This window comes from Nerophis ophidion, linkage group LG12, assembly GCF_033978795.1.
Source record: "Nerophis ophidion isolate RoL-2023_Sa linkage group LG12, RoL_Noph_v1.0, whole genome shotgun sequence".
NCBI classification, from domain to species: Eukaryota; Metazoa; Chordata; class Actinopteri; order Syngnathiformes; family Syngnathidae; genus Nerophis; species Nerophis ophidion.
This window is the reverse complement of record NC_084622.1, coordinates 65,915,562-65,938,476: the sequence shown is the minus strand read 5'-3', so window position 1 is coordinate 65,938,476 and position 22,915 is coordinate 65,915,562. Positions and strand designations below refer to the sequence as shown.

General features: G+C 38.7%; 1 protein-coding gene and 1 long non-coding RNA gene across 15 annotated transcripts in view; both read right to left on the bottom strand.

Moving 5' to 3' along the window:
- LOC133563715 (uncharacterized) overlaps positions 1 to 22,915 on the bottom strand; it is a 390,671-nt gene that overhangs the window by 238,380 nt on the left and 129,376 nt on the right. For 8 of the 13 annotated variants that reach the window (XR_009809088.1, XR_009809089.1, XR_009809090.1 and 5 more), the window contains exon 2: positions 4,322 to 4,470. The exons of the other annotated variants lie outside the window; for them this stretch is intronic. The gene's annotated coding sequence lies outside the window, so the exon portion shown is untranslated. The remainder of the gene's footprint in view (positions 1 to 4,321; positions 4,471 to 22,915) is intronic. 13 annotated transcript variants of the gene reach the window in all.
- Positions 9,210 to 19,960, bottom strand: LOC133563714 (uncharacterized). Of its 2 annotated transcripts, none has more exons than XR_009809086.1 (8): positions 18,712 to 19,960; positions 18,042 to 18,176; positions 14,577 to 14,652; positions 13,582 to 13,659; positions 12,971 to 13,048; positions 12,360 to 12,437; positions 9,725 to 9,796; positions 9,210 to 9,608 (listed from the first exon to the last, which is right to left on the bottom strand). It is a non-coding gene; the product is annotated as an uncharacterized LOC133563714 (long non-coding RNA). The 2 variants fall into 2 exon arrangements; XR_009809087.1 differs by having other exon boundaries at positions 9,767 to 9,796.

The window sequence follows — 22,915 nt, the reverse complement described above, 5'->3', positions numbered from 1 at the left end:
CACTATGGACTGGACTCTCGCTATTATGTTAGGTCCACTATGGACTGGACTCACACTATTATGTTAGATCCACTATGGACTGGACTCTCACTATTATGTTAGATCCACTATGGACTGGACTCTCTCACTATTATGTTAGATCCCCTATGGACTGGACTCTCACTATTATGTTAGATCCACTATGGACTGGACTCTCACTATTATGTTAGATCAGTGGTTCTTAACCTGGGTTCGATCGAACCCTTGGGGTTCGGTGAGTCGGCCTCAGGGGTTTGGCGGAAATAAAAACTTCTCCCTATCGGCGTTTTATGGACACCCCCAAACAATGTTCTCTCTTATTTTCCATCTGATTTGCAGTTGTGTAATTTGTTGTGAGTTCATGCACTGTGTTGGTTTTGTTCTTAGAACAAGGTGAGGTTCATGCACGATTGATTTTGTGCACCAGTAAAAAAAACATAACTTTGTCTTGAATTTGAAAAAATTTTATTTTTTGGGTTTTTCGCTAAAGATGGTGAATGCGCATATGAAATTGTTGGGGTTCTGTACCTCCAATAAGGTTAAGAACCAATGTGTTGGATCCACTATGGACTGGACTCTCACTATTTCTCCCACATTTGCGGTCCTCTCCAAGGTTTCTCATTGTCCCATTGGGTTGAGTTTTTCCTTGCCCTGATGTGGGATGTGAACCGAGGATGTCGTTGTGGCTTGTGCAGCCCTTTGAGACACTTGTGATTTAGGGCTATATAAATAAACATTGTTTAGTGAAGTGAATTATATTTATATAGCGCTTTTTCTCTAGTGACTCAAAGCGCTTTACATAGTGAAACCCAATATTTAATTTTTACATTTAAAGCAGTGTGGGTGGCACTGGGAGCAGGTGGGTAAAGTGTCTTGCCCAAGGACACAACGGCAATGACTAGGTTGGCAGAAGCGGGAATTGAACCTGCAACCCTCAAGTTGCTGGCACGGCCACTCTACCAACTGAGCTAAACCGTTTAATTGATTGAAAGTGGCGATGGAACATTGGACACCTCTTATTGGCAAATATTTTGACTTGTGGGGGCCAAAGTGAGAGAACAAAATGTGTCTGGGGGGGCCAAGTGTGTGTGTGTATAAAAGTGTGTGTGTGTGTGTGTGTGTGTGTGTGTATAAATTATATGTACACACTTAGCTGTGAAGATCTGCTGTTCAGTATGTGCCGGGGTCCCTTTTTTTTTCAGGACCACGAATACCAAAAGTCAGAATGTCTAAAAACGTTATGACACACCACCTCAAAAAAAGGGAATGGAATTTTTAGTTTTTTACTGAATGGGACACCACAAAAGGTACATTAAAATAAAGAAAGCAGGATTTACAATATTAACTACGAACAATAAAACACTGAGTAAGAAAACCAAATGAACATGGCTACTCTTCTGCTTCTCAGACCAAGCAAAACACAACAAAAATGTTTTTACAGATTAGACTGAAAAGTTCAACGGGCCACATGTGGCCCCCGGGCCTTAATTTGCCCAGAGCTGTTCTAGACTCACCGGGCCTTAATTTGCCCAGAGCTGTTCTAGACTCACCGGGCCTTAATTTGCCCAGAGCTGTTCTAGACTTACGGCCATTCAAAAACAGCACTTCACATCATATTGGCGGCGACAGTTTTCATGTCAAAGGTCTAAAAAAAATTATGTAGAAAGTCCAGCGGACCGGATTGAAAATCTTAACGGGTCGCATGTGGCCATATTTTCCCCAGGTCCGTCTTGTAGTATCTAATCGGGTGTATCTTTTATTTCTATACACCCCAACTTTATTGGAATAGTTTGGGAATGAGCACTTTATTGTTCCAGCAGGACTGTGCTCCACCACATAAAAACAAGACCTATAAAAGCATGCCTGTAAGACCCCGTCACACACCTTTGGGATGAAATGAAAGAAAGAGATACCGAGCCAACTAGCAGGTCCAACATCAGTCAGTGACTTCTGACCTCACAAATGTTCTTCCAGAAGAATTCCCACCGATAGTCGAATGTTTGTTCGCAGAAGTTGCGGCTGCAAAAAGGAAGAACGGCTTCCTTTTTTCGAACATCTTCCCTTCCTGTGCTCGTAATTGTCTGATGTCCTAATACTTTTGTCTATAATAGGAAACAGTGACATACCGTGGGGGGGTAGGTGTGTTGTGCGAAAAAAAAACAACCCATGCTTCTGTTGAACTGTGTTCTAGATGTATTTCCAATGTATTACTATTGGTTTGAACATGTTCTTAAAGTGGTCATATTCTGATTTTGTTTCTACAAGTAAACACTTCTTGGTGGTCTACATAACATACAATGGTGGTCATGGCCGGCTCTACGCAGGGGCAAGAGGGGGCAGAGTCCCCTTAAATAAATGTCTTGCCCCCTCAAATCAAAATTTGAGAAAGCAAATTTTAATAAACTCAAAAAATTACTACATTAAAAGTTGACAAAATTATCTGCACTAGCGGAAAAATCAGGCGAAAAAGTGACACACACGATATAGTAGTGTCTGCTTCCCTCTCCTCCCTCCCTCCGCTGTGCATGTATTCAACATTCCACAGGCTGCGCAGCACACACACACCCCTCAGTAAACATCCAATCACTGTTGCAGTATGAAAGTAAAAGAAAAGGAAAAGTTGTCTACATTTATCATATACTTGTTAGGATGGGTGTATTTGTGTAGTCTTATCTGTCATAAACACGTTTATCGCCGCGGACTTTCGGTGCTACGGAGTTCCTTTTTTTTTTTTTTTTTTTTTTTTTTACAACTTGACGAGAGCAGTGACAGCGGAGGCTCTGAGCAGCAGTGGTTTGGAAGGCAGAGAGCCTCCACTGTCCCTGTAACAAGCTACAAGTCATTTATGATGCTGTTAATGAGGGTACAAATGAAACATAAGGTATATATCCTGCTTAGCAGTCCTCCTCTGCTGTCCTCTGTTCAGAGCGGAGTCCCTAGCAACGGCCCGTTTTGCTTAGCAACGGTCTGGCAATCGACTGCTGGAATTATTTTTCTGTGGTTTTTCTTGTAATTCTACAGAGTCAACCTTTAATGTTTCAATCTACATTTTGTAATAAACTAATTATAAGTTTCATTTGATATGACCAAGACACCTAAAAACAAAAACACAGCCGTTTTCATCAATTTACAAGCAAGTGGGCAACACACATACATTGGAGTCAATGAGTGTTGTGCCCAGATGAGTGCCCACGTTCTGTTTTGTAAATTAGTTTGAGATTCTTTTTTATCATTATTCATCAGACTACCTTTCAGTTTTGTAAATATTGACTGTAGTGTGTGAAGTCCTACTTTGGGTCAAAATGTATTTGAGAGTTAGGCCATCCAGTTAGGATAAATGTTATGTTGTTGGTTGATCAAATCTGGATGAAAGATGTTTTATTTTATTTTATTCATTTATTTTTATTTTTCAGTTTCCCCCCCTGAGGAATTGCCACCTTATTGTGGTCAGGGGGTTTGCGTGCCTCAGTGAGCGTAAGAGCTATACCAGCAGGAGCTTAGTCTTCAGGTGGGACACCAAGTTGGACAGGTCTGCAGGTAGAGGCCTGACAAAGTGCAATCCACTACTCCAGGTTGGGGTTGGACACGTAGCTAAAGACACCATTTCAATGAAGAAAGCATCGTTACTGTAAGCACAGAAAAAAAAGTGCTGGAGCATGATGTGTACACATGATGCCCCCTTCACATTTCTGACTGCCCCCTCATAAAAGCATGCCTAGAACCGCCCCTGATGGTGGTTCTTCGGTCTACATGTTGCATAGATTTTTATTTTTATTTCCCTGAAGGAATTCTCCTGAAGCAATCTATCTATCTAGATTACTGTATTTTTCGGACTGTAAGGCACATTTAAAGTCCTACTGAAAGCCACTACTAGCCACCACGCAGTCTGATAGTTTATATATCAATGATGAAATATTAACATTGCAACACATGACAATACGGCCGCTTTACTTTACTAAATTACAATTTTAAATTTCCCGGGGAGTTTCTTGTTGAAAACGTCGCGGAATGATGACGCGTGCGCGACGTCTCGGGTTGTAGCCGAGACGTCATCGCATAATTACACAGTATTTTGGACATCTGTGTTGCTGAATCTTTTGCAATTTGTTCAATTAATAATGGAGACGTCAAAGAAGAATGCTGTTGGTGGAAAGCGGTGTATTGCAGCTGCCTTTAGCACCGAAACACAGCCGGTGATTCTTTGTTGTGAAGCTTTAACACAGAGAGGTCAAGCGAACACGTTTCTCTACGTCAACCAGCAAGTTTTTGGATGGGGAAATTGTGCTATTAAGTCAGCTCTTACCGGAGACTTCAGTGGATTATGGCACCTCCACCTGTAGCTGTCAAAAAGGCATTTGTGATCTTGGCTTCTCCATTGGCTTCTCTCTGAGATACTGGCGTTCACCGCAGCCATCCATCTTTCAGGTGTGACTTTAGAATCTCACCAAAACACTATTAAAACAATAAGCAGATAAGGAATTTTCCAGAATTATTATAGTAAATGTGTCTAATTACATCTGAAATGCTACCACTGCCGTCGCGCGGACCTATCACGCCAAATTTCTTCCCCCCTACAAAAACCTTCCCCCCGGAAGACATTTGGCATGACAGCCCCTTTAATGCCTGAAGGACCCCAATGAGGGCATGATAATACCAAGTTATATGACTCTTAAGGGTTACAGCTGCAAAATTAGCGAAGCAAAAATAGCTTGAAAGGTTAGCATGCTGGAATGCTAATATTTTTTCCTTACTGTTATTTTTCACCAATGACAATCAGCCAATTATAATGTTTTTAAAACAGGCAGCTGTGTGGGCTGCTTTAAGGTCCTTCCACCCTCATTGGGTCCTTCAGGCATTAGAGGGTCTGTCACGCCAAATGTCTTCCGGGGGGAAGGTCTTTGTAGGGCGGAAGAAATTTGGCCTGACAGAGCCGTCGCTTTTTCTTTTTTTGTGCCTCACTCTAACTTTCCTCATCCACAAATCTTTCATCCTCTCTCGGGAAATTGTCGCTTTTTCGCTCCGAATCGCTCTTGCTGCTGGAGGCTCACATTATAAACAATGTGAGGAGCTCCACAACCCGTGATGTCACGCGCACATCGTCTGCTACTTCCGGTACAGGCAAGGCTTTTTTATTAGCGACCAAAAGTTGCGGACTTTATCGTGGATGTTCTCTACTAAATCCATTCAGCAAAAATATGGCAATATCGCAAAATGATGAAGTATGACACATAGAATGGAGCTGCTATCCCCGTTTAAATAAGAACATCTCATTTCAGTAGGCCTCTAAAATCCACATTATGGAATGCACAATATAACCTGATGCACCTAATGTACGGAATAATTTTGGTTATGCCTACCGACCTCAAAGCTATTTCATTTGGTACATGGTGATGGCAGTCACACATAAGAGATACTGAATGTGTAGACTGCAATATGACTCAAGTAAACAACACTATTTTATATGTTCCATTGAAAATATAGAACATTACACAGGCGCTCAAAAATCCATCAAAATGTTTTAGTATGACTTTGGTAAGCTGTGAAGTCGCACCGCTTGATGGATTGTCGTGTGCTTCTACATACGAGTGTTATTATGGTGTGTGTATAAAGTAAGACACTATCTGCTGTTTTGTTTCGCAATATTATGCAAAAGCAACTTTTCTTATCTTCTGGTACCTGCTGATCTGTATTTAGGATCTGCATGAGTCATAAAAATGTGCGTGGATCCGCCTTTGATGTCTGTGGCGACACCATAGTCGATAAGCTTCTTTTTTTGGGGTATCTTCTTAGACTTAGACAAACTTTAATGATCCACAAGGGAAATTGTTCCAAGCAGTAGCTCAGTTATAAAGGATGGAAAAGATGGAACGGACAATGCAGGTTTAACAGACTAAAAGCAATATAAAATATGACATATCTACGTAATATTTCCATAATATATGTACAGTATAGGATATACACTTCTCTGTGAGCGCTTTGAGTGTTTAGAAAAGCGCAATATAAATCTACGTTATTATTATTATTATTATATACTGATATATTATATGTTTATATCATATATACAATATATAACAATGACCATGTACAAGTTGTCAGGTAATAGACATCTATTGCTGTATGGCGAGTGATTATGCAGCTGTCTTGTTATGTGACATTCATCCTCCGCTAGTGCCATCTCTAATATAAAGTAGTGTAAAGTTCTTACTTATATCTGTGTTACAATAATGATGTATAATATATATCACACAACTCTTATGCTTAAAGGCCGTTGCTATAGTTATTATCAATTGTGCTGAAGTTGTACTTTTCTATTTGTGCAAAGGCACACAACTTGAAATTTTCCATTGCGAGTTGTCTCGCATTAGCAGTTTGTTTCCAGACCCTGCCTGCTGACAGCCAAGGACGGGCATCGAGTACCTCAATGCAGACAAAACAGAGACAGGGCGAAATCACGAGTGTCAGCATGTTTCCATTCTGACTAATCATGGATTGTGTCTACTGGGGCTGCTTGCATTACCTCTACCTTCAGAAGCAGCCTCAGTGATGTGAACTAGGGAACTCCCGAAAAAATAGAGAACGTAGGACTGTACCTCAGAGCGTAGGGTTGAAATTAAAAATGTTAAGTACCAATGATTGTCACACACACACTAGGTGGGGTGAAATTTGTCCTCTGCATTTGACCCATCCCCTTGATCAACCCCTGGGAGTTGAGGGGAGCAGTGGGCAACAGCGCCCCCAATTCCAACCCTTGACGCTGAGTGCCATGGAACTGTAACTGAGTGTACAGCCCCATATGTTTCTCCTCATGAGCAAAATTGAACTCTGTCTTTTCCTAATTCCTTCTTCTTGTCTTGTGTAATAGATAGTTTGGTGTTTGAACCTGACAATCTGTCAGTAAACTCGCCATGAAAGCTCTAAAACATACCGGTGTAGTGAGTTGACATTATTCACCCAAGGAACTTTAGTTATTAGAGAGTTCGGGTCAGACGTTTTTTTACGGGACACATTTTCAGCCTTGTTGTTGCACAAGTGAGCCACGGACGTTGAGATGTTGCTCTGTTATTGATTGAAGCAAAGTCTGAATGTCATTCAAACAGTTAGCTCCATCTTTTGACACTTCTTCCACTCCCATCCTTGCACGCTACACGGCTAGAACAAAGATGACGGAGAAAAGACGCTGTCGAAGGTGAGCCACGTAAAAAAGAGCGCCCACATCCTGAAGCGAGTGTCAGATAGCGACTTGAAGACGGTCTGTAAAACATCATCTATGCAACATTTTGACCAAAGAACCACCAGAACATGTTATGTAGACCAAAGGGAAGTGTATTCAATTTAGAAAAAAAATAAAATAATATGACCCCTTTAAGGCGCCTTATAATCCGGTGCGCCCTACGGTCCGGAATAATCGCTAATCTTAAATATATTGACACATGTCTGGGGTTATCCTGTTCAACTTGCCTTCTTTTTTAACGAAGCCCCTCCCCCTCGCACACGATGGCGTCGTGTGCCTCATGAAACAGACACATCTAAATTCATCAACTACCCAACATCAGCGTTTCCTTTCTTTCATTCTGCCACACCACCCTTCCCCTTCAACAAAGGTTATTTTCAGCATGTGCCATCATTACGGGCAACAATAAAAGCGATTGTCCGGTGGGTCCGACAGGATCAACAACTGACATCATCTCGCCTTGACTCTTGAAATAGATGTTTGATGTCCTAATTCAGACCCACCTCTGCCAGAAGAGATCGTAAAGAGAATGGAGCTCCTGTTAGGGAAGGAGCTGTTACATAATGCTTATCCCCCCCCCCGCAACACACACACACACACACACACACACACACACACACACACACTTGGATGTGTTACCTTCTTGAGACCTCTGAAAAATGCATACCTCTTTAGGACCACTCTTTTCTAGATATATATTTGTATTTAAAACATTAATAATACATACACACTACGTAAATAGTCACAATTTCACTACTATTACTTTGGAGCAATGTTCACAGACTCTAGTATTTGGCACTCTATCAGATGCAATGGTTTCCCGTATTGGGACCATGGTTTCGGTCCTAACTTGTTCACCGGTCCTCATGTGGTAGGTACTTTTCTTTGTAGATGTCTCAAGTAGGGTAGAAACACACACATACACACACACACACACATACACACACACACACACATACACACACACACACACACACACACACACACACACTTGACTTGGATGTGTTACCTTCTTGAGACCTCTGAAAAATGCCTACCTCTTTAGGACCACCCTTTCTAGATATATAAAGATTTTTATTTAAAACATTAACAATACATTCACAATTTCACTATTACTTTGGAGCAATGTTCACAGACTCTAGTATTTGGCTCTCCATTAGATGCAACGGTTTCCCGTATTGATAACTTGTTCACCGGTCCTCATATGGTAGGTACTTTTCCTTGTTGATGTCTCCAGAAGGATAGAAGTACACACACACACACACACACACACACACACACACACACACACACACACACACACACACACACACACACACACACACACACACACACACACACACACACACACACACACACACACACACACACACACACATACGTGTTTGGGTGACATATGAGGACTTATGACAAAAACGTGACATATGGGGACATGCCTTTCCAATGGTCCTACAGGCCTGGGAATCAGACGGTTAGTGAACCAGAATTTTAGAAACACAGTGGTCTATTGAGATTTTTGCAACTCTTTTGTTTTTTTCTGAACCTGATTTTTATGGTACATATGAGGACTTGTCAGGTTTAGGTGACAAATGAAGACCAGAGTGTTTAAGATTTCAAGTTTATGTGACATATGACGACCATGACGTCACAGAGTGTTTAAGATTTCAGGTTCATGTGACATATGATGACCATGACGTCACAGAGTGTTTAAGATTTCAGGTTCATGTGACATATGATGACCATGACGTCACAGAGTGTTTAAGATTTCAAGTTTATGTGACATATGATGACCATGACGTCACAGAGTGTTTAAGATTTCAAGTTTGTGAAATATGACAACCATGACATCACAGAGTGTTAAAGATTTCAGGTTCATGTGACATATGAGGCTAATGACATCAGAGACTTAACAAAACCACCTGAGTTGGTTTAGTTGATGTGTTGTCATTTAAAAAAAAAATCCCAATCCCTTGCTACTGTAATCTAAAACCAAGAAGAGTTTAAAAGAAACATGGGTAAAAATGTAATTGTCGACTAAGTGTAACTGAATTGTTTTTGTGGATTTTGTCGCTAAGAATTATCTGGAATAAATACAAAACGCTTGCTGTTTATTTTGCTTTTTTAATTGCTGGTAACATACTCAAACTACCACAGAAGATGTGGGAAAACATTTGTTTTCCCTTTTTTTAATATAATTCTGTTATGGATGTAGTACTTGATGGCAAGCCAATCTCTGTCCTGTAGAGCTACTAGTTCTTTATGGAGGCAGGCTTTACAATCTTTTTTACCTGGTACTTTGTTGCCAGTTACAAAATGCAACATGTGTCATTCAACTGCTTCCACTTCTTCCCCTTTGCAGCTGTCATAAAGGAGACAAAATACAATTTCTTACTGAAGGAATAATGACTATAACACAGTGAAAAGGTGCAAAACGTAATATAATATTCTAGTAAATGATGTGGATTATTTATTTACCCCGCTTTGGAGTGGACCAAGTGGAAGAAGCTTGAGACATACCTACTTCCAGCGATTTGTCCTGCTGTCAATCTGAAAGGAAGAATTAGAAAACTGTAAAAGTAAACATTTAACATATTGTGCTTTGTGAAGTAGCGGAGTATGTGTTGTCTGTCTATTTATGAATAATGCAGACGAGGAGTGTTGGCTGAGTTCTTAACGTTTGCTTTCAGAGCGTGCATATCACAACATACAAGATGCCGTCATGGCGACACAACCTATACATGCTCCTCACTCCTGTTGCATGCTGGGTAGGGTAGTTCTTTTTTCCCCTGGCTCATAACATTACAATATAGTACCATGTATATGCGTTCAGTTTATCAAAGCACCAAGCAAACAGATATGGTCATAATTATTTTAAGTGCACTACGCAGAATAAACACAACATTATTAATATTGCTACTACGGATAATTTGATCAAAAATTCCCTAAAACAGCCCACTACCTATAATATAAGTTTTTTAAACATAAGATCCCTGCTAAAGAAAAAAATGTTTCTGCTGTTACCTCAGAAATTGCATGTTCAGATGTTATGATTGTGGCTCAGAGATTTGTATGTGGATTATATTTATTTTCCATAACAAACAGGATAACTTAAATACCCTGGCAGTGGCAATAAGCTTAAATGTTTGTATTTACATTTTTCGAGTTGATTTTCATCAAATATGCTATTTAACTGCTACTGTTTAACAAGGACTGATTTAAATTGTGTTTGCACAACAAATGTTTTGGCGCTTTTGTTCATGTGGGAGAATATTCCAATAAAGGTGCACTATACACTACTTTTGAATTCATTATTGGGCTTTGCGTATACAATGCATTTAATCGCGATTAATAAGAGAAATAGTGCGATTAACTTCGATTAAAAATGTTAATCATTGCCCAGCCCTAATATATATACAAACCCTGTTTCCATAAAAGTTGGGAAATTGTGTTAGATGTAAATATAAACTGAATACAATGATTTGCAAATCCTTTTCAACCCATATTCAATTGAAAGCATTACAAAGACAACATATTTGATGTTCAAACTCAAACTTTTTTTTTTTTGCAAATAATAATTAACTTTGAATTTCATGGCTGCAACACGTGCCAAAGTAGTTGGGAAGGGGCATGTTCACCACTGTGTTACATCACATTTTCTTTTAACAACACTCAATAAACGTTTGGGAACTGAGGAAACTAATTGTTGAAGCTTTGAAAGTAGAATTCTTTACCATTCTTGCTTGATGTACAGCTTAAGTTGTCATGTTTTACGCTTCATAATGCGCTACACATTTTCGATGGGAGACATGTCTGGACTGCAGGCGGGCCAGGAAAGTACCCGCACTCTTTTACTACGAAGACACGCTGTTGTAACACGTGGCTTGGCATTGTTTTGCTGAAATAAGCAGGGGCGTCCATGATAATGTTGCTTGGATGACAACATATGTTGCTCCAAAACCTGTATGGACCATTCAGCATTAATGGTGCCTTCTCAGATGTGTAAGTTACCCATGCCTTGGGCACTAATACACCCCCATACCATCACACATGCTGGCTTTTGAACTTTGCGCCGGATGGTTATTTTCCTCTTTGTTCCGGAGAACACCACGTCCACAATTTCCATATATAATTTGAAATGTGGACTCGTCAGACCACAGAACACTTTTCCACTTTGCATCAGTCCATCTTAGATGAGCTCGGGCCCAGCGAAGCCCGCGGCGTTCCTCTGTGTTGTTGATAAATGGCATTTGCTTTGCATAGTAGAGTTTTAACTTGCATTTACAGATGTAGCGACCAACTGTAGTAACTGACAGTGGTTTTCTGAAGTATTTCTGAGCCCATGTGGTGATATCTTTTACACACTGATGTCGGTTTTTAATGCAGTACATCGCTTACGTGCAGTGATTTCTCCAGATTCTCTGAACCTTTTGATAATTTTACGGACCGTATATGGTAAAATCCCTAAATTCTTTGCAAAAAAAAATGTTTAGCAGTTTTAACATCAAATATGTTGTCTTTGTAGCATATTCAACAGAATTGGGGTTGAAAATTCTTTGCAAATCATTGTATCCTGTTTATATGTACATCTAACACAATTTCCCAACTCATATGGAAACGGGGTTTGAATGTCTTTATATATATATAGCCTATTATTTACGCACTATTTACAAGTTATGTACCAAAAACACGACCACCGAAAAAATACTTTGATCAATGAAAACAGCGCTGCAGAAACCGGCTGTAAACAAGAGGCACTGCATTTTCTGAATTGAAACACTCATTTTAAAGCTTTGACATTAACATTTTAACACACACTAATCTGGTTCAGAAAATATGAGGACCTTATATGAAACACACCTAGGTCTTTCTTGGTTCAAACAATATGAGGACATGACGAGTGCTCACATGTAGAATTTATGTTGTTGACTTGTAACATCTCCTGTTTTGCTAAACATGAGTTCCAAACTCCCTACTGACTAACATGGATGTACCCTTACGAAAATGTTGTCATATAAACTGAACTGTGAGAGATTAAAATTAATAAATGTCTTTCAAAATATAGGTTGGGTCAAATTTAGAGCAGATATAGTAAAAATAGACATGTAATAACCTGTTGGAGGGATGAAGTCGGTTTATGGCTGTCATCTGAATCTAGAGAATGTTGAGATAGAACCTCAACAGTTGGTTTCTGCAACAAAACACAAAAAAAAAAATGTCATAACTAATTAATTATAACATTCTTACCACTTTTTGTTGATAAAAATCTGAGCATACAATGCCAGATAAATAGTAAAGATTATTACAGAGTTTCAGCTCTTAGACAATTCATTAAGAATGTAACACACACAAAAATCTGGTTCAGAAAATATGAGGACCTGAATTGAGACACTCATTTTAAAGCTTTGACATTAACATTGTAACACACATTTTCTGGTTCAGAAAATATGAGGACCTTATATGAAACACACCTAAGTCTTTCTTGCTTCAAACAATATAAGGACATGACGAGTGCTCACATGTAGAATTTATGTTGTGGACTTGTAACATCTCCTGTTTTGCTAAACATGAGTTCTAAACTTTCTACTGACTAACATGGATGTACCCTTGCGAAAAAGTTGTCATATAAACTGATCTGTGAGAGATTAAAATAAATAAATGTCTTTCAAAATATAGGTTGGGTCAAATTTAGAGCAGATATAGTAAAAATAGACATGTAATAACCTGTTGGAGGGATGAAGTCAGTTAATGGCTCACATCTGAATCTGGAGAATGTTGAGATGGAACCTCAACAGTTGGTTTCTGCAACAAAACACAAAAATATAATGTCAGAACTAATTAATTATAACATTATCAGCACTTTTTGTTGATAAAACTCTGAGCATACAATGCCAGATAAATAGTAAAGAGTATTACAGAGTTTCAGCTCTTAGACAATTAATTAAGAATATAAAACACACTAAAATCTGGTTCAGAAAATATGAGGACCTGAATTGAGACACACATTTTAAAGCTTGGACATTAACATTGTAACACACACTAATCTGGTATAGAAAATATGAGGACCTTATATGAAACACACCTAAGTCTTTCTTGGTTCAAACAATATAAGGACATGACGAGGGGTCACATGTAGAATGTATGTTGTTGACTTGTAACATCTCCTGTTTTGCTAAACATGAGTTCCAAACTCCTTACTGACTAACATGGATGTACCCTTACGAAAATGTTGTCATATAAACTGATCTGTGAGAGATTAAAATTAATAAATGTCTTTCAAAATATAGGTTGGGTCACATTTAGAGCAGATATAGTAAAAATAGACTTGTAATAACCTGTTGGAGGGATGAAGTCGGTTTATCGCTCACATCTGAATCTGGAGAATGTTGAGATAGAACCCCAACAGTTGGTGTCTGCAACAAAACACAAAAAATATAATGTCAGAACTAATTAATTATAACATTAACAACCACTTTTGGTTGATAATATTCTGAGCATATAATTCTACATAAACAGTAAAGATTGTTATAGCGTTTTAGCTCTTAGACTATTATTTAAGAATGTAACATTCACTAAAATGTGGTTCAGAAAATATGAGGACCTGGATTGAAACACTCATTTTAAAGCTTTGAATTAAACATTGTAACACACACTAATGTGGTTCAGAAAAATATGAGGACCTTATATGAAACACACTGAAGTCTTTTTTAGTTCAAACAATATGAGTACATGACAAGTGATCACATATAGAATTCATGTTGCTGACCTGTAACATCTCCTGTTTTGCTAAACATGAGTTGTAAATTCCACAGACTAACATGGATGTACGCTTAAAAAATGTTGTCATATAAACTGATCTGTGAGAGGTTAAAAGGATTAAATGTCTTTTGAAGTATAGGTTGTGTCAAGTTTTTAGCAGATATAGGGCAGCACGGTGGAACAGGGGTTAGTGCATGTGCGTCACAAATCGAAGGTCCTGAGTAGTCCTGAGTTAAATCTTGGGCTCGTGATCTTTCTGTGTGGAGTTTGCATGTTCTCCCCGTGACTGCGTGGGTTCCCTCCGGGTACTCCGGCTTCATCTTACCTCCAAAGACATGCACCTGGGGATAGGTTGATTGGCAACACTAAATTGGCCCTAGTGTGTGAATGTGAGTGTAAATGTTGTCTATTTGTGTTGGCCGTGTAATGAGGTGGCGACTTGTCCAGGGTGTACTCCGCCTTCCGCCCGAATGCAGCTCAGATAGGCTCAAGCACACCCCGCCAACCCAAAAAAGGGACAGGTAGTAGAAAATGGATGGATGGATGGATAGTAAAATAGTCAAGTAATAACCTGTTGGAGGGATGAAGTCGGTTTATCGCTCACATGAATCTGGAGAATGTTGAGATAGAACATCAACAGTTGGTGTCTGCAACAAAACACATAAAAATAATGTTAGAACTTATTAATTATAACATTATCAGCACTTTTTGTTGTTAACATTATGAGCATATAATGCCAGATAAATAGTAAAGATATTTATAGAGGGTTTCTGTCTCTTGTCCCGCTCATGTCTTGAGATGAACTTCCCTCGGTACTCGACCACAAAAGAACCTTTTTAAATTGATGCAAGAGCAAACACACCATATCCTGATAAAACAGTTTATCAATTAACAATGTTTGGAATATCTGTTTTAAAAAGCAATAAAAATAGTCGTTACTTGACTAAAAATTCAATTACAAACAGAATTACTCTTTCATAAATGTAAATAATTATTAAATTAAGTACAAACCCCGTTTCCATATGAGTTGGGAAATGGTGTTCGATGTAAATATAAACAGAATACAATGATTTGCAAATCCTTTTCAAGCCATATTCAGTTGAATATGCTACAAAGACAACATATTTGATGTTCAAACTGATAAACTTTTTTTTGGTGCAAATAATCATTAACTTTAGAATTTGATGCCAGCAACACGCAACAAACAAGTTGGGAAAGGTGGCAATAAATACTGATAAAGTTAAGAAATGCTCATCAAACACTTATTTGGGACATCCCACAGGTGTGAAGGCTAATTTGGAACAGGTGGGTGCCATGATTGGCTATAAAAACAGCTTCCCAAAAAATGCTCAGTCTTTCACAGGAAAGGATGGGGCGAGGTACACCCCTTTGTCCACAACCGCGTGAGCAAATAGTCAAACAGTTTAAGAACAACGTTTCTCAAAGTGCAATTGCAAGAAATTTAGGGATTTCAACATCTACGCTCCATGATATCATCAAAAGGTTCAGAGAATCTGGAGAAATCACTCCACGTAAGCGGCATGTCTGGAAACTAACATTGAATAACCGTGACCTTCCATCCCTCAGACGGCACTGTATCAGAAACCGACATCAATCTCTAAAGGATATCACCACATGAGTTCAGGAACACTCCAGAAAACCACTGTCACTAAATACAGTTTGTTGCTATATTGGGGCGGTATAGCTCGGTTGGTAGAGTGGCCGTGCCAGCAACTTGAGGGTTGCAGGTTCGATTCCCACTTCCGCCATCCTAGTTACTGCCGTTGTGTCCTTGGGCAAGACACTTTACCCACCTACTCCCAGTGCCACCCACACTGGTTTAAATGTAACTTAGATATTGGGTTTCACTATGTAAAGCGCTTTGAGTCACTAGAGAAAAGCGCTATATAAATATAATTCACTTCACTATATCTGTAAGTGCAAGTTAAAGATCTATTATGCAAAGCGAAAGCCAATTATCAACATCCAGAAACGCCGCCGGCTTCTCTGGGCCCGAGATCATCTAAGATGGACTGATGCAAAGTGGAAAGGTGTTCTGTGGTCTAACGAGCCCACATTTCAAATTGTTTTTGGAAATATTCGACACCGTTTCATCCGGACCAAAGGGGAAGCGAACCATCCAGACTGTTATCGACGCAAAGTTGAAAAGCCAGCATCTGTGATGGTATGGGGGTGTATTAGTGCCCAAGGCATGGGTAACTTACACATCTGTAAGTTACCCATCTGTTTGGAACAACATTTGCTGCCATTTAAGCGCCGACTTTTTCATGTACGCCCCTGCTTATTTCAGCAAGACAATGCCAAGCCACATTCAGCACATGTTCAGCTTCATAAAAAAAGAGTGCAGGTACTTTCCTGGCCGGCCTGCAGTCCTATCAAAAATGTGTGGTGCATTATGAAGCGTAAAATACGACAGAGGAGACCCCGGACTGTTGAACGACTGAAGCTCTACATAAAACAAAAATGGGAAAGAATTCCACCTTCCAAGCTTCAACAATTAGTTTCCTCAGTTCCCAAACGGTTATTGAGTGTTGTTGAAAGAAAAGGTGATGTAACACACTGGTGAACATGCCCTCTCCCAACTACTTTGGCACGTATTGCAGCCATGAAATTCTAAGTTAATTATTATTTGTAAAAAAAATTATTCCGTTTGGATTTACATCTAACACAATTTCCCAACTCATATGGAAACGGGGTTTGTAATTAATGTGTTACTTGAAAAAGAAAAGTTTTAAATATCTAGCATATGCAGTTGAGAGACATTTCATGAGAGCAGAGTGTGTGTGTGCCTTTAAAAAGCTGTGCCTTTTGCCAAGTGACGTGAGACTTCAGCGCCCAGACATAGCAGAATAGTTCAGCTGTATTTTTTAGCTTAGCAGTGGCAGTTAAGATAGTTCTGTTGAATGTTTTTGTTCGCGTGTGGATGAGGCCTCTTTCTATTTGATATCGTGTTCATAATTACTTCCGGGGGTTGCTTTCATTAGTAAAAAGATATTACCTGCACTAACCCTTTTGTGCTTCTAACGCTGTCTTGTTGACATACAATCACATCAAAAGTAGCATGCCACATTACATCAAACGCATCGTAACAGCGTTGTAGCGTACATAAAAGTTATTAGATTACTCGTTACCGGTAAAAGTAACAGCATTAGTAACATCGTTTTCATATTATACCATCCATCCATCCATCCATCATCTTCCGCTTTTCCGAGGTGGGGTCGCGGGGGCAGCAGCTTAAGCAGGGAAGCCCAGACTTCCCTCTCCCCAGCCACTACGTCTAGCTCTTCCCGGGGGATCCCGAGGCGTTCCCAGGCCAGCCGGGAGACATAGTCTTCCCAACGTGTCCTGGATCTTCCCCGTGGCCTCCTACCAGTTGGACGTTCCCTAAACACCTCCCTAGGGAGGCGTTCGGGTGGCATCCTGACCAGATGCCCGAACCACCTCATCTGGCTCCTCTCCATGTGGAGGAGCAGCGGCTTTACTTTGAGTTCCTCCCGGATGACAGAGCTTCTCACCCTATCTCTAAGGGAGAGCCCCGCCACACGGCGGAGGAAACTCATTTGGGCCGCTTGTACCCGTGATCTTATCCTTTCGGTCATGACCCAAAGCTCATGACCATAGGTGAGGATGGGAACGTAGATCGACCGGTAAATTGAGAGCTTTGCCTTCCGGCTCAGCTCCTTCTTCACCACAACGGATCGGTACAACGTCCGCATTACCGAAGACACCACACCGATCCGCCTGTCGATCTCACCATCCACTCTTCCCTCACTCGTGAACAAGACTCCGAGGGGCCATAGAGGTCGGGTGCATTGTGAGCTGGGCGGCAGCCGAAGGCAGGGCACTTGGCGGTCCGATCCTCGGCTACAGAAGCTAGCTCTTGGGACGTGGAACGTTGTTATTCCAAACACTTCTAATTAAAGCCATATAATACAACCTCTATTAGACAGTAAGGAAATGATCCAAATGAGATGTTGATACAGTTACCATTGATATGATACATAACAAGACATACCTTTCCAATCATTGATCCACTGGGCCTTAAAACAAGACTTGTCACATCCAGATCACATAAACTCGGTGGCTTCAGCCTCAGGATTACGTCTTGCTCTTCTTTTGGACACGATGTCTACATCATGTGTTGATGCGCCTAACAAATCCACACATAAAAATGAAAAAGGTCAGTGACACAGAAATAAAACAAAGAACTAAACCCTTCAAAAACTGTTAAATTTAGGCTCAATGCAGACATGAAGCTTCTCAAACAAAGAACTAATGTAACAATATCAGTAACATGCCTACTCCACAGTGCTTATCAGCTTGAATTATTTGTATTTGACAAAAAGTATAAACAATTTGAAGAACTCTAGTCTGTCTTGTTTAAAATTAAGAAAAGGTTTACTTGCATAGTGATCAAGGGTGATGGGTCAAATGCAGAGAATAATTTCACCACACCTAGTGTGTGACAATCACTGCTACATATAATCTTCCATGCAACTTTAAAAAAAAAAAATTTAAATGCCTTGGCCTTGGCCCAGAACTGAAATGCTTTATTTAACCTCATAAAATCAAATCTGGTTGCAATTAATAACAAAAAACATTTAACTGTTCTTTATAATGAACTATTTTCCTATGTTAAAAAACATTGGTCAATTTAATTACGTTAAACTCCATTTTATGCTCACCTGATTCAACCATGCTGTCGAAGACTGTCAAAGATGGTTTGTGGCCAAGATAGATGTCCCCCTCTGGTGATGCACGTCCCGGAAGTGCTGTTCACTGAGCGCCCTGTTGTGCTCAAAATCGTGTGTGAAGTTTTGTATTTCGCTTATAAGTGGTCCTTTTGGAAAACCCTTTTTATATATATTCAATATTAAGTGTGATACGTGAACTGTATAACTTCCATGAGGAAAATAATAAACTAGTGATTTAGCCCTCTGTTAGGATCCGACATCATCCACCGGCCAATCAGGCAGCGCCTAACTGAAAATTGGACCAATCAGACGCCGAGACTTTTCAGAGTAGGCGGAAGTAACCATCTTGAACACCATGTAAAATGAATACCTCCAAAAACAATCGCCAATTGAATCCAAAATTTGTCCCAAAGATAAAAATACCAAAATCATGTGCTATTGTAACCATTTGAAAATATTAAATACTGTGTGTAGTTTGAATTGCATTTGAATTATTGCCTTAGTCTCAATCAAAGTTGAGGGTTGTTTTTTTGTTTTTTTTTGGGAGGGGGTGGAGTGGGGGGGGGGGAGGCATTTATGCAAAAACCTACATTTCAGGCACATTTAAATTAATTATTGTGCGGCATTGTATTTTAGTCAACATAATAGCAAAAAGCCCAATACAGTAAAATACTGAATCAAACCGATTAAATCATCACCATAATCCCTTTATTACTAATTGTCTAGCCCAAATCCTCTCCAGATAAACCAAATGAATAGATAAAACTAACATAAAAAAGGTTGGGATCATCAGATCAGTTGAAAATGTGTTATTTGATTTAGATTTCAAAAGTATGTTTATTGCTGTAATGATTAGAGGTTTTTCAAAATGTAGTAGTGTGTGAGTTTCTGACCCACATGACATATGAGGACATATGACATATGAGGACAAGTGTGTGTGTGTGTGTGTCATAATAGCAAAGATGGCCACTAGGGGCAAAATCGAAGGTGAGCAAAAAAATTAAACACACTTTCACACACTTTTTCTGAAAATTTGACAAATGAAGACTTCAGAGATTTTTGGTCTGGGAACATGCTGGGAGGGTCTAGAACACGATAGCATTGCGGGAAATATGGGGACATGGAAAATGTCCCCATATTTCAACAGGTCCTCATATGTAAGGTGAAATTTCATAAAAATGTCCCCATATGTCACTTTGACAAACGCACACACACACACACACACACACACACACACACACACACACTCTTGTATGTGTTACCTTCTTGAGACCGCCAAAAAGTGCCTCGCCTTTAGGACCACCCCTTTGTAGCTATATACAAAATTTGTATTTACATTATTATTTTTACAAACTATGTAAAAATAACAAATCTTGTGAAAAATTAGTTGGAATTTCATAAGAAAAATGTCACAATTTCACAACAAAAACTGCATTATAATAAGTCGTCATTTTACTCCACACAAGTCAAAATGTTGCACGAAAAACTGAACATTTGTGCAAAATTATGATAAAAGTTGGAATTTTACCCAACAACAGTCACAATTTTACAAGAAAAGCTTAAAATGGCGGCAATTTTAGGAAAATAGTTGAAATTTTACTCGACCAAAGTCACAATTTTATAAGAAAACTGTGAAATGTTGGCAATATTATAATAACAATTGGAACTTCACTTGGCAAAATGATGACAAAAGTCATTTACTCCAAAAATGTCACTGTTTTACAAGAACAACCAAAAAAAATGGCAATAATGTGAGAAAAGATTTCACCGCCAGGGATGCAAATGACATCTCTAATTTTAGTTTTTTGTAAAATGGCCACTATAATCTTAGTACCGTCGTGTATTTGTTCATCCTTCGGTCACATACGGGACGCTGGTTGTCTTAAGTCAGCACCGGAAGTCGTAAAATCAGCTGTTCACCTGGCGGGGTTTTCCAGGGATGAATAGGGACTTCCTTCTTTACCTGCAGTCTTGTTTTATCATATATTGCTGCCTTTGCACCTGTCTATGTTTACTTTAAATCAACAAAAAACATCCTGACTTTGGAGCAATGTTCACAGACTAGTATTTTGCTCTCTATTAGATGCAATGTTTTTTTCGTATGATTTCGATCATAACTTGTTCACCAGTCCTCATATGGAAGGTACTTTTCCTTGTTGATGTCTCAAGAAGGGTGGAAACACACACACACACACACACACACACACACACACACGGTTCTGTGAATCTCTCCCTTATATTGCGATTCGATACAAATCTCGATACACGGTTTACGACACGATTCACTAACAATACTTTTTAAAACTTTATGATCTGATACAATTCATTCCGATGCAGATGGAGGAAGCTTTGCATGGTGAAACAAAAAAATTAAATGTATTGTGTATCACATCAGAACAATGTTGTGTGTTTTTTGTTCAAACAGACACACACAAAACAGGCGGTCCCTGTATTATTAATAAGCAAATAGAAGTATCACCTTTGAGACATTGCATTCCATAAACTTAAAGAAAAGAAGATGTAAACCAAACCTTTTATACTTTCCAACTATGTTAAATCAAATTGTAGTGTTGTCAACTTTATCAAACTTTAATCAGACTACGATTTGAATTTTACTCTCAGTTATAATCAGATACAGATTCATTCGGATCCCAAAAAGTGGATCTTTCTCAGTAGGCCAACGTCGAAAACTCTTGTTTGAATGTATCGGATTAAAAACACAAAACATCATAGGATAAGTCAGCAGACCTATATTTTTGTTTTTCTACCAACTGCTCAACAAGTCAGATGATCTTCCGGAGTGATTCAATTGACCGAAGGTTAGATGCAGAAGATAATGATTCATAAAAAAACAAAAAAACAACTATGTATTTAGCAAACTTTATACATGTTGCATTTCATTGTATAAATATCAATCAATCAATCAATCAATCAATCAATCAATCAATCAATCAATCAATGTTTATTTATATAGCCCTAAATCACAAGTGTCTCAAAGGGCTGCACAAACCAAAACAACATCAAATAAGTAATTATGAATTCAAAACAAAAGGACAAAAGGCCTTTACAAAACACTTTAACCCCTAAAAGGCTTTACTGAGGTCACTCCACATGTTTTAAAATGCCTAAAATTACATCTTCAAGTTTCAGTGGAGCAAAATGAACTTTGAATCTATTAAATGGACTAATAATAACATAAATAATGTCACTACATTTGCAAATCCAGCTTGGAAAAAAATAGCTGCCACAAAATATGAATGCAATGATGTAAATAATAAAGATAGTAATTCAACAAGCACCATATATCCATATGTCAGGGGTGTCCAAAGTGCGGCCTGGGGGCCATTTGTGGCCCGCAGCTAATTGTTTACTGGCCCGCAACACATTCTGCAAAAATTGCAAAATTGATAGTATTGCAAAAATAAAAATAAAAACATTTTAAGAAAGTGGAATGAGGTGAAATCTAATAAGAAAAAGTGGCAATGTTGACACAAAGCTGCCATGGAAGTAGTTTTCTTTTTTTTCCATTGCTCCAAAAAAAAAAAAAAGGACAAAAAAATCTGTTAAAATGAATTATTACTTAGGAATTATCACTTTAAAATGTTTTACGTGGAAAAAATATTGCATATGTTGTGTGGTTGCCGTATAAAAACATCAAAGATTTGACAAAAGAGCATAAAACAAACAAAATAATAGTTCAAACTTGAAATCGACAGATATATCGGAAGTTGATCTTGAAATTTAAGTGTTAAAAGTAAAAAAAACTAAAAAAAACTAATACAAATGCATCACTTTATAAGTAGAGAAACCTTTCAGATCTCAAATATATTTAGTAGGACTTTATTTAACTTTTCACTGTGATTAGTCAACAATATTAAATCATTACAATCAATGGTGTCCTGCATTATTGATCTTTGAGGGCTTTAATTGCTAAATAAAGGAACTCTCCTGAAGGAATCTATAAAGTACTATCCATCTATCTAAATACTGCATATTTCAGTTTTACTATAAAAAACAAAGTTGTCCTTAACAGAAAAGGCATAAAACCTTATTTAACTTTATATCAACCTCAAGTTGATGTAGATATTTACTGTAAGCATTAAATAAAAAATAATAATAGTTTGACTTATTTTTACAATTTTAGTGACTGAGACCCTCTATGCTCCCCAGGAGTCCTAAGGATTAAAAAAAAAAA